At 39.4% G+C, this 19,827-nt stretch overlaps 2 non-coding genes across 2 annotated transcripts; one reads left to right on the forward strand and one right to left on the reverse strand.

Moving 5' to 3' along the window:
- The first annotated feature begins 12,927 nt into the window (after positions 1 to 12,927).
- On the forward strand, positions 12,928 to 13,001 carry trnat-ugu (transfer RNA threonine (anticodon UGU)). The gene has a single exon. It is a non-coding gene; the product is annotated as a tRNA-Thr (tRNA).
- Positions 13,002 to 13,165: 164 nt separating this feature from the next.
- trnan-guu (transfer RNA asparagine (anticodon GUU)) lies at positions 13,166 to 13,239 on the reverse strand. The gene has a single exon. It is a non-coding gene; the product is annotated as a tRNA-Asn (tRNA).
- Between the last annotated feature and the right edge of the window lie 6,588 nt (positions 13,240 to 19,827).

Consider the following 19,827-nt stretch of genomic DNA (forward strand, 5'->3'; position numbering starts at 1 on the left):
ACTTATTTGATTGAAATGTATCAATTTAATTACATTAGTAGTACCATCAATACTTCTAATATCATAATATAGTAGTAAACACTTTATTCTCTAAGTTTCATTTTGTGTACTTTAAAACACAATCTAACCATTTAAGTAGCTTTAGATTGCTGCTGCTCTCCATTTTTCCATTTACCTTCTCAAGCTTATTTAGTTGCATACCTGGTGTTTCATATAGTTATCACGTTGATTTCTGATGTATGCGTTATATATATTTACAGCTGGAAAAGCAAAGTATATCACTAAGGAGCAAATAGCTCCAATTAGTTTTTACTATTGCGCCTGACCGAGTATGTCCGTATGTCCGTATGTTGTCTTATGTTCAACTCTATAGATCCAGCGATTAAATTATCCATTACAGAAATTATCCATTAGGACAAGGCACATCAGGAGGTCTGTGCAATAGGAACAGTCTGGACACCATTTTAAGTTCCGAACGGAATTAACGTCTTTACTATCTACATATTTATTTATTTATTTATACATTGTTTTTTTTTTTTTTTTTTTTTTTTTACATTTTGGCACAAATTATCCTCCATACTATCCATGACAAAATTAAAAATAAATACATGGAGAAAATAATAAATACATGAATTAATGTGGAAATAAATAGATGGATAAATAAACAGATTTTGAATTAAATACAATAATAAATAAATCTCCATGTATTTATTAGAACATGTATTTATTTATTTCAACATTTATTTATTATTTTCACTGTGAATTTCTTTTAAATTTTAATTACAGTGAAAATAATCAATACATTAATACATAAATACATGTTCAAATGGACATTTATTTATGTCAACACTACTACATTTATTCATTTATTTATGTAATGTGAAGCAATTCAAGTAATGAATAAACAATGTATTTGCTAAAATAAGTTTTGCTTAAACTTTAAGGGGAACTGCACCACAATTTTATCTTAATTCTGTTATTTGTATAAATTGTTTTAAATATAGCAATGTCACAAATGTCTGAAGTGAAGATATATTTATTAATATGATTTTCTTAAGGAATAGGTGGCCATTTTCTCTCCACCAGACCCTCGGTAACAGTCTGTACTAGTATGTGCAAGACCTGTAGGCAATACAAAGTAAAAGCATAATAATAATGATGATATTATTTATAACTAGAATGCTAAAGTTCCATGAGAAACATTGTGGAAGTACAGTAAGCAGTATGTTTCAGTGTACATGTAATATATTAAGTACTATAGTACATCACAAGGTACTACAGTAAACTATAGTATACAACAGGGTAGTTCAATATTTGTCTAAGTACCGTAGGAGGCACTATAGTACATTACAAGATACTATAGTATATCACGTAACAAGAGTATACTATAGTATAACAGTGTACTATCGTATGTCACACATTATTCAGTATACCATAGTATAAAAGTTTAGTGTGGTATACAACAGTGTCCTACAGTATTTGTTGTACTACTGTAGTAAGTACTATAGTATAATTGTATTGTTTTATTGTCTATCTTAATTGTAGTTTTAATATTTAATTAACTATATTTTCTTGTAAAGAGCTTTGCGATACACTATGAAATTTCCATGGAATCCGAATGTGTTCAATTTCGTTGGATTTCATGAAATCCGAATGCATGAAATTGCATGATTTAATTAGGTGAATACAGATTAAATCGTGATGCAATTGCATGCTATATAAAGGGTGTTTGGGAGCGAGACTACATGGTGAAGTTTTGAGTTTTGAAAGAGAAAAGCAAGATCAAGAGTGTAAATATGTATAGGAATATTTAGTTATGGCAGCTTCTGCCATGCTGTACATTGGCAAAAAGAAGATGGCTTCACTCACATCTATGCAAGTGTACACTCAGCATTTGTTGCAGAAATTAATGAAAGCAATACTAGTTTCAGTACTGTACTTCGCAAAAACATATTTGCATATTTGTTCAAAACTTGTACTTTAATATTTTTGTGATATCTAACACTGATAGTCCTACATTGTTTCATGTGTGCATGTATTTAAACAAAACAAAAACAAACAAAAAACAACATTGTTCTCTTTTCTTTGCTAAAACTATTTTTGTTACATTGAATCAGGGGTATGCATACATCTGGAAGGCACACTATATGTAATGGTAAGTTACAACAACATAAATAACACAGTATATATATATATAATATATATATATATATATATATATATAATCATCACAGTATAGTTCTTAAAAGATCATTTATCAAGCAGATTTAAACAAATTAAAAATGTCTATTATAATGACTGGCTAGTATACAGTACGCACTAGAAGCATCGACATTTCAAACTACCTACAAGAGCCAAAACTATAGTATAATAATGATCAAATAAAAAACTTTATTTGCGTTTATGCAGCTAAAATGCTGTAGGCATATTTAATACATATATTTAGGAAAAGTCAGGAATTGGTATCCATAGTGTATTCAGGAACACATAGTAATTCAAATTAAATCAGTCAAACTGACCAGCCGTGCACTTCTAGAGTTAAATTATAAAGGCAAATCATGCAAAAGATCATATCACGTGTACAGTATCAGCACACAAACTACAGGGTCACAAGCCGCTAATGGGAAACTAAACTTTGGATTCAAACTCGATTTGTAAGGAAATATTGAAGACAAGGAAAGGTTTTCTGTTTCATTTGCATGCAATGCTTTTCTTACAAGAGCAGTGTAGTTTACAGTATAATTTGTGAGCACCCATTTGCTGTAGCAATTATAATTTAGTTTGCTTATTATAATGATTTGGTGTTTTTTAAATATATATTCCTATATATATATATATATATATATATATTTTACCATTCATGTTACAGCGTTGTTTTTATTTTAATAAGTGCCCGATTAATCAGCAATTGCCCATTGATTAACCGATCAAATATTTGAATGGACTGACAGCCTTAATATATATGTGTGTGTGTTATTGTAATGAAATGTATGGTTTGTATTATTATTAGCAACTGTACGCTATCCAAAACAGAGGTATGGAATATTTTGCTTTAAACAGCTTAAAAAGAAAAATATTTGAACAAAGACCAATCAAGGCTAACTTACCAGTATACAAAATAACATTTATAAATATAAATGTAAAACTTTTTGAAGAGCCGGTATTAATGTTTTGTATAAACTGTATAATGTTTTATATTAATGATTGAAAAACATGTCAACAGAGCCAATTGTATTAATTGTCAAGCAAGCAAATTTTAGCAAGGCTGTTCTGACACTCCCAGCATCTCCTTCAAGATTTCTGTGGCTAATCTGTGGCTGGAGAGGTCACCTCATCATTATTGATCAACAGTTGCTTTGAGAACTATGAGACCAGACCTCTGCCAGTAGATCAAAGGAAGCCATCTTGATATGTTTATTCATTTATTTACAGTAGTTTACAATTAAGATTAAACATAAATTAGTACATTTTGTGCACCCCCAATTCCTAATATGAGGGGCAAAGCTAACGAACTGAGCTTCCGTCCCTCAGTCCCAACAGCTTTCATATGATATTATTTTAATATAGTGATACAACATTTTGTGACATTCCTGTTTTGGATGCCCTATTTTTCAAGTTTGATTGTAATACATGAGTGTTATTAAAGTTTTAACTTAGAGTTACAGACTACATTTGCTGGGCACATCTAAAGACTAGCAAAAATTTATATTTGGATTTCGTTTTGTGAAAATTACTTCACGCTGGGGAATGATTTATTGCAGGATTTACATATGGTAAGAACAGTATAATTATTAATACTATGTATGTGTAACAACGGAGATAAAGTGCTCAGTTTAATTTATTTAAAAATGTGTTATGCTAATTTAGGTAAGGTAGCTGGGGTTTATTAGGGTGTGTGCAGGGGTTTTAGAGTTGGTGACCACGTGTGCGGAGCAACACCTGGAACTGTGTGAACTTCCTCTGGGCAAGAGGCGCGTAGTTTTTTTCTTCAATAAATCTAGCAGCAAGTAAGAAAGCGATTTGTGGGCTATTTGTTTTCCCCCGCTGAAAATACTACATTGGCATCAGAAATGAGGATGGACACTTACGGCTCCTGGCCAGCAGACAGGGGAGGAGGGGGCGCAGGCCAGAGACTCCAGCTCTTCAGGCAGTGCCTCGCAGCCAAGCGTGAGCGGCAGATAAACCGGCAGTGTGTACAGTGTCGGTCTGCTGTGTATCGCTGTTTCAATAATTAAATTATTATTATTATTTATCTCTTGGCAGACACCCTTATCCTTACAAAACAAAATAATAAATAATAATTCATAATAACCAATAAAATGCCCCCCCAATGCTACAGTATGTAAGTTACTATAAGTACATGTAAGTTATTGTTAACAGTAGTAAGCTACTAGTAGTAGTTTTTGAAAATAATCGAAACGTTAAACGATTTGAAAAAGGTGTTTAAGGAAAATAAGCTAAGGCTATTAGATAAGGATAATATAGGGAATTAATTGGCTGGTATGTATACTATGTTTCTACCAAAGTTGTAACAGGAGTTGGAATTTTGGGGGTAGAAGAAAAGCTGTAAAAATCCTCAGATTAAACTTAATGGATAATTATTTACTGAATATTGGCATATATCATTTGTTTGTACATTTTCTTATCTTGAAAATTATCAAAAAGAAATATAACAAACATTAGAATTAGAGTTACCCTGTGTTAGACTTGTGTCCTTAATTAGAGATAATTAGAGTTGCCTTGTGATAGACTGGTGTTGCTGCAGGGTTGGGCTTCGGAACACTTTAATTTTGTTAAAAAGTAAACAAAATTGGAAACATATATATACACACACATTTAATTGCATGTAATTAACTTAATTAAAAAAAAGTAAATTAAAAACTAAAACAGTAAAATATGTGTATACAAAAAAACAAATCAGTCTGTTACTATTTTTATATTATACATACTTATTTAAAATAACACATCATCCAATAGGCTTCTGGTTTGGAGCCAAACAATAGCACTAAATGCTACTCCTCATTGCTAATTGCAATAGATTGATTGCATTTTTTTTTTACTTTGGATAGTTATGTCTGCTACTACAGGGAGAAGCTGTTCGATCTCCTCCACAGTCTTCAATCCCATCTGCCGTAGAAGGTCCTCCACTGGGGCAAGCAATTGCTCCCCTTTCTCTGTGAACAGTAGGAAACCTTCTTCGGTGTCACAGAACCTCAGGATGGTTTTCTGTTTCTTTTCTGTTTTTTATGTTGACTCCTGAATGAGAATTAATTAGATGCTTTTCTGGTTTTATCCAATTTATCCTGATTTCTAAAGGAATTAACGGAATGTAAAAAAGATTTGGAGAGGTTGAGCTTGAGGTGGTGTGAGTGCATCCAGGCAGAGATAGCAGACAAGCAGGAAGAGATGCAAGAGGGGATGAGAATGTCGGAGGAGGGAAAAGACAGGAAGATCTGGGCATCATCTGTGTAAAAATGGTAAGAGAAACCATGGGATGCAATGAGGGGGCCCAGGGAGTGAGTGTAGAGAGAGGACAAGAGGGGACCCAGAATGGAGCCTTGGGTTACACCTGTGAGGAGAGGTTGGGGCGTGGATGAGGAACCTCGCCATGTCACTTGGTAGGTCCTGTCGCTGAGGTAGGAGTAGAACCAGGTGAGAGCAGTTCAGAGATTCCAAGGTCAGCGAGGCAGGAGAGGAGGATGGAGTGATCGACAGTGTCAAATTCTGCAGAGAGATTGAGGAGGATGAGGACTGAGGAGAAGAAGGCCACCCAAGCACAGCTGAGGGAGTCAGTGACTGTAATTACATAAAATCCATTACCAGTAAAAACATGGAATATGCATACCTTACAAAGGTTACAGATTTTTTTTTATCATTCTTGCCTCACAGAATTACAGACCAGTTGCAGCAGTGAAGTTGAAACTCAAGAACCTTCTTGTTTGTTTAGATTTGCACTCTTCTCACAGAACTGGTAACTGAAGTGCCCATAGGAAACCCACACAGACAGAGGTAGATCATGTGAACTCCACACAGACAAGCCCCCAAGCCAGGACTCAAACCCCAGACCCCTGTACCGGTGAGGCAGCAGTGCTAACCACCATGCCACCATGCTGCCCTACTAGGTCCACATTATTTTATACAGCTCTGGAAAGAATTAAGAGACCACTGCACATTTTTCTTAAATCAGCATCTCGACATGTATGGCAGTCATTCCATGCCAGTGTCTGTTGAATTCCAACACAGACACACCTCATTCTACTCAATGAGGTACTAATTAGGTGATAACCTGAACCAAATCATATTTAAGGAAGAAAAGTATATCACTATCCTCTTGCATTAGGACCAGCTGGATGGCAAAAACAGTGCTAGTAGAACCTCAAAAATAATTGGAATCAGAAAATAACTATTGACCATGCCAAAAGAGTTGAAAAGGAAAGTTTTGAGAAAATTAGGTTTCAATTCTGGCTTTACTGGCAGAGGGATACAGTGAGCATTGCTTCCATTCTTAAAATGTCAAAGATGGCGGTTCATAAGAACAAGGTCAAGCAGCAGACATTGGGGACAACAAAGCTACAAAGCTACCAGCAGAAGACAAAAACGACTCTCCACTGACCGGGATGACCGCCAACTCATTGGAATGTCACTCAACAACCGTAGGATGACATCAAGTGACCTACAAAAAGAATGGCAAACGACAGCTGGGGTGAAGTGCACTGCGAGGATGGTTCGAAACAGGCTCCTAGGGGCAGGGCTGAAGTCTTGCAAAGCTAGAAAAAAGCGAGAAGCAAAGAAGAGCCAGGCTGAGGTTTGCAAAAGACCATAAGGTTTGGACCGTAGAGGACTGGAGTAAGGTCATCTTCTCTGATGAGTCAAATTTTCATCTTTGCCCAACACCTGGTCATCTAATGGTTAGACGGAGACCTGGAGAGGCCTACAAGCCACAGTGTCTCGCACCCACTGTGGAATTTGGTGAAGGATCAGTGATAATCTGGGGGTGCTTCAGCAAGGCTGGAATCGGGCAGATTTGTCTTTGTGAAGGACGCATCAATCAAAGCCGAGTTGCTTGAATTTGTGCGCCAGGAGTGGCATAAAGTCACCCAACAGCGATGTGAAAGACTGGTGGAGAGCATGCCAAGACGCATGAATGCTGTGATTGAAAATCACCAAATATTAATTTCTGAACTCTTTGTAAGTTAAAACATTAGTATTATGTTGTTTAAAAATTAATATGAACTTATTTTCTTTGCATTATTTGAGGTCTGACAACACTGCATCTTTTTTGTAATTTTGTCCAGTTGTAAATTTCTGCAAATAAATGCTCTAAATGACAATATTTTTATTTGGAATTTGGGAAAAATGTTTTCAGCAGTTTATAGAATAAAACAAAAATGTTCATTTTACCAAAACATATACCTATAAATAGTAAAACCAGAGAAACTGATAATTGTGCACTGGTCTCTTAATTTTTTCCAGAGCTGTATACACCTTTATATGCGCTGCCATATCAAACATTTAACACTAAAGCATGTTGTGAATAAATGTTATGCTTTGGAATTTTAATATTGACATGAATAGACAATCCATGCAAGTAAACTCAAACACACAATAACAAGTGGTATTGTCACTGTTGTATCCCACACATCCCGCAATTCACAAGCTCCCCTGCAGAGGTCAGCATCACCGGAATTCTAAACCCTCACATTCCCCAGCAATCAGCCACTTAACATTCCTCGGCACCATGTGCACTTGTTCTATCATCCTCGAACTCCCATTGTACCAGCACTCTCCTTCACCGTCCTCTGCTCCTCTCTGCTACACATATAAACCCCTCTGTGACTTTAATTCACTGCTAAGTCTTGTATCCTTTTGTTATTGATTGTTTACAACCTCCACGTGTTCCTCCACCAATTCCCGTATTCTCCCTACCAGCCTGTTTGCCTGATCATTGACCCCCTGCTTGTCTTATCGACCAGGACTTGTGGATTTCCCTGGACATTACGGTTTGCCGGCATTGACCACAGCCTGTTTCTGACCACCTCTCACTCCGCACCTGGGTTCCCCGCCATGGCAGTCCTTCTTTACAGGTATACAGTCCGGTCCATAAATATTTGGACAGACCCAATTGTCAATTTGGCTCTGTACACCATCACAATGGATTGGAAAGGAAACAATCAAGATGTGCTTTAAGTGTAGACTTTCATCTTTAATTGGAGGGTAGTTACATCCAAATCGGGTGAATGGTGTAGGAATTAAACCAATTTTTATGTGGTCCCCCCAATTTTAGGGGCTCAAAAGTATTTGGACAAACTAACATAATCATTAATTAAATTGTGAGTTTCAATACTTGGTTGTGATGCGGGACAGTGGCCTGTCCGAATGCCAAATATATTTGCACCATTGTTGCAGTAAGATTGTGTAACCCATGTATGAATTTAAGCTTTGTGTATTGCTCCGCAGAGGACAGGTGCAGTAGTTCTGTGTAGCTGATTTTTAGAAAAACATTTTCATCCAAGGCTATAGAGAAAACAGAAGACAAAGGAGAAGTCTGTGATCAAGTTTGGGGTACATCATTGACGTCATCCAGTTGCCCAGCAACCAAAGGGAGTCATCTTGTATATGATAGCATGTTCTTTAGAAAAACCTTAGATGTGTCTTGCTGACTGACCATCTCCAGAGCACTTAGTTGTAGCTGAATAAACTATTTTGGTATTATTTCAGTTAAATCGGGTCCTGAGTATTCCTTGTCCGCCTGTTTATTGAGGGAGTAAAATTTCTCCCTATCAGTTGCAAATCCTTTGCAGTCAATGACTGCCTGAAGTCTGGAACCCATAGACATCACCAGATGCTGGGTTTCTTCCCTGGTGATGCTATGCCAGGCCTGCACTACAGCTGTCTTTAGATCCTGCTTGTTCTTGGGGTGTTTTGCCTTAGATATCAAAACAAACCAATCAGAGAGCAAAAACATTAGGTGGGGCCAAATCCACTAATAAGAACGTACTGGTGAGCGCAGGAACACCAAAAGGCCAGGAACACCACGGAAAACAACTGTGGTGGATGACAGAATTTTTTCCCTGGTGAGGAAAACCCCTTCACAACAGTTGGCCAGATCAAGAATACCCTCCAGGAGGTAGGCGTATCTGTGTCAATGTCAACAATCAAGAGAACAATCGCTAATCTCAAGATGGAGCTGGGGGTAGGTGTTCCATGGCCAGGCTGTCGTTCCCTCTGCCAAGTGTGTACAGGCCAAGATACCTCCATTACTTCAATCACTACATCTTCCGCTGACTTCTATAGGGGGCTGCGTGAACTACTGAAGTAATGCTGTAGAGATAAGTGTCCTTAAACTGGGAAATGGAAATAAAGATTAAGTAAGCATCACTCATTGAAGAAATGCATCACAGTGTCTCTGTCTGCCTGTACAGCAGCGCATGTTTGCCGTAGCCAACATTTATTCAGTGCCAAATTTCCTTGCACAAAGCCATAGCAGATTCTCAAGCCCTCCCATGTTGTTGATTATCTTGTATCCATGTATTAAGAATAATGGTAATGCTTTATTTTAAGTGTCCATTATAAACAATCTATTAACATGTTATGTTATTATTATATGATTAATTTTACAAATTATAAATATATTAGACATTTTTAAACTTTTTTGCTATAATATGTTTTAAGGTATTTAATAACATATTCAATAAAGGGTATAATAACATGACATTTGCACACCGATATCAATCTATTATCATTAACTGCCATGCCAGTTAATTGCTGCTATTATCCATCCATTTTTGAAACCAGTTATCCTGGCGAAGGTCGCCGAGCACTGATCCCGGCAGGCAAAGGGCACAAGGCAGGAATACACCCAGGACGGGACCCCAGTCCATCGCTGGGCAACACACACACACACACACACACACACGCAGACACACCCACATACAGGGCAATTTAGAGAAGCCAATTAACCTAACCCACATGTCTTTGGACGGTGGGAGGAAACCCACGTGGACACGGGGAGAACATGCAAACTACATAGTATAGCAAAAATGTTTAAATAAAAATGTCTAATATATGTATAATTTGTAATAATCATATAACAATAACATAATCAATAATTTGTTAATAGATTGTTTATAATGGACACTTGTTAGCATAATAACTAATGTATGTTATCTATCTGTATGTAATGCTGTTGTCCTATAAGTCCTTACATTTGTAAACAGGGATTTTTGAAATAACCATTACTTATTTTGTGAAAAAACAGGGAAACAGAAATAAGGAATGAGTAACTATTACTTATTTCTCCAGAAATAAATAAGTAAACTTTACTTATTTTGCAGAAAAAAAACAAAACAGTTTATTATTAATATATTGAGGAAACAATGAAAAAAATAACCATTACTTATTTTTTGAAAAATAAGGAATCTACTTCATAGAGGTTCTGAAATCAGCATACTTCTCATGGCAGGAAAGGAAACTGGAAGCCTATTGACACATTTCTTGACTTTGATTGAAGATTTTCCAGTATTTTAATCAGACCTCCTGCCAGAATATATTCTGCAGTGGGTTTCAGAATGGGCTGCCAAAACTGCGTAATCTCCTCCACCAACCTTTCCTGGTTTTCCTTTGTTTGGTAAAACTGCATTTATGGAAGATACCCTTACAAAAATAAAATATTTAAAAATATATATTATTCTGAAATATGAAATGTATTTTAATGTATTAATATGTTTTATAAATGTGCATACCATTTTATAATATATGGTGAAAATATACTTTTAAATATCAATTGCAGTTTTAGTATGTCACTTGATACAGAAATATGGTCAAATACACTATATTATACAATACAAATATTGCTTAATATAACTTAAGTATATTCAGAATTATATGTAAACTTGTTTTTAATATATCTATAATTATATGCAAATATACTGTAACATCTACACATGTATTTTATACTAAATATATAAAAATGCATACATATATGTCCCCTTATAATATACTTTTAGTATACTGCTAAATACACAACAATCTCATATTGCATGTATTGTATACTGTGAATATATTAGACTGCAAAAATGTTGCATTCTAAATATACTGGTAGAATATATTTGGATAAACTTCCAAACACATGTATACATGAAGTGTAACTTATAACATTGGGATACTTCAATACTTTAATAGATTTCACTTGGTACTCACTTGGTGTTTGACCCCCTTTTGCCTTCAGAACTGCCTTAATTCTACGTGGCATTGATTCAACAAGGTGCTGAAAGCATTCTTTAGAAATGTTGGCCCATATTGATAGGATAGCATCTTGCAATTGATGGAGATTTGTGGGATGCACATCCAGGGCACGAAGCTCCCTTTCCACCACATCCCAAAGATGCTCTATTGGGTTGAGATCTGGTGACTGTGGGGGCCAGTTTAGTACAGTGAACTCATTGTCATGTTCAAGAAACCAATTTGAAATGATTCGACCTTTGTGACATGGTGCATTATCCTGCTGGAAGTAGCCATCAGAGGATGGGTACATGGTGGTCATAAAGGGATGGACATGGTCAGAAACAATGCTCAGGTAGGCCGTGGCATTTAAACGATGCCCAATTGGCACTAAGGGGCATAAAGTGTGCCAAGAAAACATCCCCCACACCATTACACCACCACCACCAGCCTGCACAGTGGTAACAAGGCATGATGGATCCATGTTCTCATTCTGTTTACGCCAAATTCTGACTCTACCATCTGAATGTCTCAACAGAAATCGAGACTCATCAGACCAGGCTTGTGCAAATTGTAGCCTCTTTTTCCTATTTGTAGTGGAGATGAGTGGTACCCGGTGGGGTCTTCTGCTGTTGTAGCCCATCCGCCTCAAGGTTGTACGTGTTGTGGCTTCACAAATGCTTTGCTGCATACCTCGGTTGTAACGAGTGGTTATTTCAGTCAAAGTTGCTCTTCTATCAGCTTGAATCAGTCGGCCCATTCTCCTCTGACCTCTAGCATCAACAAGGCATTGTCGCCCACAGGACTGCCGCATACTGGATGTTTTTCCCTATTCACACCATTCTTTGTAAACCCTAGACATGGTTGTGCGTGAAAATCCCAGTAACTGAGCAGATTGTGAAATACTCAGACCGGCCCGTCTGGCACCAACAACCATGCCACGCTCAAAATGGCTTAAATCACCTTTCTTTCCCATTCAGACATTCAGTTTGGAGTTCAGGAGATTGTCTTGACCAGGACCACACCCCTAAATGCATTGAAGCAACTGCCATGTGATTGGTTGGTTAGATAATTGCATTAATGAGAAATTGAACAGGTGTTCCTAATAATCCTTTAGGTGAGTGTATAGGGCATGTATTACAGATTCATTCAAAAAGGTCTCACTTTAGATTTGAGGAAACACTATTTACTTGTATCAGCGGTCATTCATTTGTCATTAATAGTTCTTCCAATTTCCGACCTTTTAGTTCCAGAGACCAATGTTTTGGTACCAGCTAAAAAAAACAAAAACAAATGTACATTAATTGGACAAATATGAAATATATAGTTACATGTAAAATATGGCCCAATATACAACGCTACAATTATTACAATTTACTTGCACTGTAATTACACGGTAACAAGAGTGAATTGACCAAGTAGGTTGTGTATAGTTAATTCAATTATTAAATACTAGTATGGATGATGTATGATTACAGAACGAGCTTACATACACTAAACAAGTAGTATGGCTTATTTACATGTAGTGTGTGTTTTTTACTTTACATATTCATGTAAAATGCTGCCAACCTTTGTGATGTTACCGATGACCTTAAACTCACCCCTTCTTAAAGTGTAACCACATGTGGTGATCAGGTGAGGGTCTGCCTCAAGCAGTTGTTTTGTTTCTTACGCCTGAGTGTAGGCACTGGGGAATGGGAGAGTCCTGGCACCGTGGCTTAGTTGGTCAAAGCGCCGGTCTTGTAAACAGGAAACCCTGGGTTCGACTCCCAGCAGTGCTTTGGTTTACGTTGGCCTAGGCAATGGAAAGGAAGTTTCTAAACGCTCAATACATTTTTGCAAGATGGCCGTCCGCAGCAAGCAGCTTAAGGTTACTGTAGCCGCAGTCTGGCAAGCTGACCGCCAGAAGTAGAAACAATAACAAGGGGCGGGGGGAAAAGTGGGCCGTCCCTGGGTGGATTCGAACCACCATCCTTTCAGTTAACAGCCAAACACGCTGACCGATTGCGCCACAGAGACAGACAGAGGTGTTGTGGTTGCTGCAGTCGTGCAGTTCCTTCACAGTTGCCAGAAATCATTTCCAGCACACGATTTTCTTTGTCGTTGAATGCAACATACGTGACCATTGGGGGAGCGATAGCAAGCAAGAGAGTTAGATATCAAGAGTCATAGATAGATAGATAGATGGATGGATGGACGGCAAGGCAAGCATCTGATTGACAGTGGTCCGTGATCTGCTGTTATGCTACAATGCTACTGACCATTGGGGGAGCGATAGCAAGCAAGAGAGTTAGATATCAAGAGTCATAGATAGATAGATAGATAGATGGATGGATGGATGGACGGCAAGGCAAGCATCTGATTGACAGTAGTCCGTGATCTGCTGTTATGCTACAATGCTACTGACCATTGGGGGAGCGATACCAAGCAATTGAGTTAGATATCAAGAGTCATAGATAGATAGATAGCTAGATAGATGGATGGATGGACGGCAAGGCAAGCATCTGATTGACAGTGGTCCGTGATCTGCTGTTATGCTACTATGCTACTGACCATTGGGGGAGCGATAGCAAGCAAGAGAGTTAGATATCAAGAGTCATAGATAGATAGATAGATAGATGGATGGACGGCAAGGCAAGCATCTGATTGACAGTGGTCCGTGATCTGCTGTTATGCTACTATGCTACTGACCATTGGGGGAGCGATACCAAGCAAGAGAGTTAGATATCAAGAGTCATAGATAGATAGATAGATAGATAGATGGATGGATGGACGGCAAGGCAAGCATCTGATTGACAGTGGTCCGTGATCTGCTGTTATGCTACTATGCTACTGACCATTGGGGGAGCGATAGCAAGCAAGAGAGTTAGATATCGAGAGTCATAGATAGATAGATAGATAGATGGATGGATGGATGGACGGCAAGGCAAGCACCTGATTGACAGTGGTCCGTGATCTGCTGTTATGCTACTATGCTACTGACCATTGGGGGAGCGATACCAAGCAAGAGAGTTAGATATCAAGAGTCATAGATAGATAGATAGATAGATAGATAGATAGATAGATAGATAGATAGATAGATAGATAGATAGATGGATGGACGGCAAGGCAAGCATCTGATTGACAGTGGTCCGTGATCTGCTGTTATGCTACTATGCTACTGACCATTGGGGGAGCGATAGCAAGCAAGAGAGTTAGATATCAAGAGACATAGATACATAGATAGTTGGATGGATGGACGGCAAGGCAAGCATCTGATTGACAGTGGTCCGTGATCTGCTGTTATGCTACTATGCTACTGACCGTTGGGGGAGCAATAGCAAGCAAGAGAGTTAGATATCAAGAGTCATAGATAGATAGATAGATGGATGGATGGACGGCAAGGCAAGCATCTGATTGACAGTGGTCCGTGATCTGCTGTTATGCTACAATGCTACTGACCATTGGGGGAGCGATAGCAAGCAAGAGAGTTAGATATCAAGAGTCATAGATAGATAGATAGATAGATGGATGGATGGATGGACGGCAAGGCAAGCATCTGATTGACAGTAGTCCGTGATCTGCTGTTATGCTACAATGCTACTGACCATTGGGGGAGCGATACCAAGCAATTGAGTTAGATATCAAGAGTCATAGATAGATAGATAGCTAGATAGATGGATGGATGGACGGCAAGGCAAGCATCTGATTGACAGTGGTCCGTGATCTGCTGTTATGCTACAATGCTACTGACCATTGGGGGAGCGATACCAAGCAAGAGAGTTAGATATCAAGAGTCATAGATAGATAGATAGATAGATGGATGGATGGACGGCAAGGCAAGCACCTGATTGACAGTGGTCCGTGATCTGCTGTTATGCTACTATGCTACTGACCATTGGGGGAGCGATACCAAGCAAGAGAGTTAGATATCAAGAGTCATAGATAGATAGATAGCCAGATAGATGGATGGATGGATGGACGGCAAGGCAAGCATCTGATTGACAGTGGTCCGTGATCTGCTGTTATGCTACTATGCTACTGACCATTGGGGGAGCGATAGCAAGCAAGAGAGTTAGATATCAAGAGACATAGATACATAGATAGATAGATGGATGGATGGATGGATAGATAGATAGATAGATAGATGGATGGATGGACGGCAAGGCAAGCACCTGATTGACAGTGGTCCGTGATCTGCTGTTATGCTACTATGCTACTGACCATTGGGGGAGCGATACCAAGCAAGAGAGTTAGATATCAAGAGTCATAGATAGATAGATAGATAGATAGATAGATAGATAGATAGATAGATAGATAGATAGATAGATAGATAGATAGATGGATGGATGGACGGCAAGGCAAGCATCTGATTGACAGTGGTCCGTGATCTGCTGTTATGCTACTATGCTACTGACCATTGGGGGAGCGATAGCAAGCAAGAGAGTTAGATATCAAGAGACATAGATACATAGATAGATGGATGGATGGACGGCAAGGCAAGCATCTGATTGACAGTGGTCCGTGATCTGCTGTTATGCTACTATGCTACTGACCGTTGGGGGAGCAATAGCAAGCAAGAGAGTTAGATATCAAGAGTCATAGATAGATAGATCGATGGATGGATGGACGGCAAGGCAAGCATCTGATTGACAGTGGTCCGTGATCTGCTGTTATGCTACAATGCTACTGACCATTGGGGGAGCGATAGCAAGCAAGAGAGTTAGATATCAAGAGTCATAGATAGATAGATAGATAGATGGATGGATGGATGGACGGCAAGGCAAGCATTTGATTGACAGTAGTCCGTGATCTGCTGTTATGCTACAATGCTACTGACCATTGGGGGAGCGATACCAAGCAATTGAGTTAGATATCAAGAGTCATAGATAGATAGATAGCTAGATAGATGGATGGATGGACGGCAAGGCAAGCATCTGATTGACAGTGGTCCGTGATCTGCTGTTATGCTACTATGCTACTGACCATTGGGGGAGCGATAGCAAGCAAGAGAGTTAGATATCAAGAGTCATAGATAGATAGATAGATAGATGGATGGACGGCAAGGCAAGCATCTGATTGACAGTGGTCCGTGATCTGCTGTTATGCTACTATGCTACTGACCATTGGGGGAGCGATACCAAGCAAGAGAGTTAGATATCAAGAGTCATAGATAGATAGATAGATAGATAGATGGATGGATGGACGGCAAGGCAAGCATCTGATTGACAGTGGTCCGTGATCTGCTGTTATGCTACTATGCTACTGACCATTGGGGGAGCGATAGCAAGCAAGAGAGTTAGATATCGAGAGTCATAGATAGATAGATAGATAGATGGATGGATGGATGGACGGCAAGGCAAGCACCTGATTGACAGTGGTCCGTGATCTGCTGTTATGCTACTATGCTACTGACCATTGGGGGAGCGATACCAAGCAAGAGAGTTAGATATCAAGAGTCATAGATAGATAGATAGATAGATAGATAGATAGATAGATAGATAGATAGATAGATAGATAGATAGATAGATAGATAGATAGATAGATGGATGGACGGCAAGGCAAGCATCTGATTGACAGTGGTCCGTGATCTGCTGTTATGCTACAATGCTACTGACCATTGGGGGAGCGATAGCAAGCAAGAGAGTTAGATATCAAGAGTCATAGATAGATAGATAGATAGATAGATGGATGGATGGACGGCAAGGCAAGCACCTGATTGACAGTGGTCCGTGATCTGCTGTTATGCTACTATGCTACTGACCATTGGGGGAGCGATACCAAGCAAGAGAGTTAGATATCAAGAGTCATAGATAGATAGATAGCCAGATAGATGGATGGATGGATGGACGGCAAGGCAAGCATCTGATTGACAGTGGTCCGTGATCTGCTGTTATGCTACTATGCTACTGACCATTGGGGGAGCGATAGCAAGCAAGAGAGTTAGATATCAAGAGACATAGATACATAGATAGATAGATGGATGGATGGATGGATAGATAGATAGATAGATAGATGGATGGATGGACGGCAAGGCAAGCACCTGATTGACAGTGGTCCGTGATCTGCTGTTATGCTACTATGCTACTGACCATTGGGGGAGCGATACCAAGCAAGAGAGTTAGATATCAAGAGTCATAGATAGATAGATAGATAGATAGATAGATAGATAGATAGATAGATAGATAGATAGATAGATAGATAGATAGATGGATGGACGGCAAGGCAAGCATCTGATTGACAGTGGTCCGTGATCTGCTGTTATGCTACTATGCTACTGACCATTGGGGGAGCGATAGCAAGCAAGAGAGTTAGATATCAAGAGACATAGATACATAGATAGATGGATGGATGGACGGCAAGGCAAGCATCTGATTGACAGTGGTCCGTGATCTGCTGTTATGCTACTATGCTACTGACCGTTGGGGGAGCAATAGCAAGCAAGAGAGTTAGATATCAAGAGTCATAGATAGATAGATCGATGGATGGATGGACGGCAAGGCAAGCATCTGATTGACAGTGGTCCGTGATCTGCTGTTATGCTACAATGCTACTGACCATTGGGGGAGCGATAGCAAGCAAGAGAGTTAGATATCAAGAGTCATAGATAGATAGATAGATAGATGGATGGATGGATGGACGGCAAGGCAAGCATTTGATTGACAGTAGTCCGTGATCTGCTGTTATGCTACAATGCTACTGACCATTGGGGGAGCGATACCAAGCAATTGAGTTAGATATCAAGAGTCATAGATAGATAGATAGCTAGATAGATGGATGGATGGACGGCAAGGCAAGCATCTGATTGACAGTGGTCCGTGATCTGCTGTTATGCTACTATGCTACTGACCATTGGGGGAGCGATAGCAAGCAAGAGAGTTAGATATCAAGAGTCATAGATAGATAGATAGATAGATGGATGGACGGCAAGGCAAGCATCTGATTGACAGTGGTCCGTGATCTGCTGTTATGCTACTATGCTACTGACCATTGGGGGAGCGATACCAAGCAAGAGAGTTAGATATCAAGAGTCATAGATAGATAGATAGATAGATAGATGGATGGATGGACGGCAAGGCAAGCATCTGATTGACAGTGGTCCGTGATCTGCTGTTATGCTACTATGCTACTGACCATTGGGGGAGCGATAGCAAGCAAGAGAGTTAGATATCGAGAGTCATAGATAGATAGATAGATAGATGGATGGATGGATGGACGGCAAGGCAAGCACCTGATTGACAGTGTTCCGTGATCTGCTGTTATGCTACTATGCTACTGACCATTGGGGGAGCGATACCAAGCAAGAGAGTTAGATATCAAGAGTCATAGATAGATAGATAGATAGATAGATAGATAGATAGATAGATAGATAGATAGATAGATAGATAGATGGATGGACGGCAAGGCAAGCATCTGATTGACAGTGGTCCGTGATCTGCTGTTATGCTACTATGCTACTGACCATTGGGGGAGCGATAGCAAGCAAGAGAGTTAGATATCAAGAGACATAGATACATAGATAGTTGGATGGATGGACGGCAAGGCAAGCATCTGATTGACAGTGGTCCGTGATCTGCTGTTATGCTACTATGCTACTGACCGTTGGGGGAGCAATAGCAAGCAAGAGAGTTAGATATCAAGAGTCATAGATAGATAGATAGATGGATGGATGGACGGCAAGGCAAGCATCTGATTGACAGTGGTCCGTGATCTGCTGTTATGCTACAATGCTACTGACCATTGGGGGAGCGATAGCAAGCAAGAGAGTTAGATATCAAGAGTCATAGATAGATAGATAGATAGATGGATGGATGGATGGACGGCAAGGCAAGCATCTGATTGACAGTAGTCCGTGATCTGCTGTTATGCTACAATGCTACTGACCATTGGGGGAGCGATACCAAGCAATTGAGTTAGATATCAAGAGTCATAGATAGATAGATAGCTAGATAGATGGATGGATGGACGGCAAGGCAAGCATCTGATTGACAGTGGTCCGTGATCTGCTGTTATGCTACAATGCTACTGACCATTGGGGGAGCGATACCAAGCAAGAGAGTTAGATATCAAGAGTCATAGATAGATAGATAGATAGATGGATGGATGGACGGCAAGGCAAGCACCTGATTGACAGTGGTCCGTGATCTGCTGTTATGCTACTATGCTACTGACCATTGGGGGAGCGATACCAAGCAAGAGAGTTAGATATCAAGAGTCATAGATAGATAGATAGCCAGATAGATGGATGGATGGATGGACGGCAAGGCAAGCATCTGATTGACAGTGGTCCGTGATCTGCTGTTATGCTACTATGCTACTGACCATTGGGGGAGCGATAGCAAGCAAGAGAGTTAGATATCAAGAGACATAGATACATAGATAGTTGGATGGATGGACGGCAAGGCAAGCATCTGATTGACAGTGGTCCGTGATCTGCTGTTATGCTACTATGCTACTGACCGTTGGGGGAGCAATAGCAAGCAAGAGAGTTAGATATCAAGAGTCATAGATAGATAGATAGATGGATGGATGGACGGCAAGGCAAGCATCTGATTGACAGTGGTCCGTGATCTGCTGTTATGCTACAATGCTACTGACCATTGGGGGAGCGATAGCAAGCAAGAGAGT

Source organism: Amia ocellicauda, chromosome 2, assembly GCF_036373705.1.
Source record: "Amia ocellicauda isolate fAmiCal2 chromosome 2, fAmiCal2.hap1, whole genome shotgun sequence".
NCBI lineage: Eukaryota > Metazoa > Chordata > Actinopteri > Amiiformes > Amiidae > Amia > Amia ocellicauda.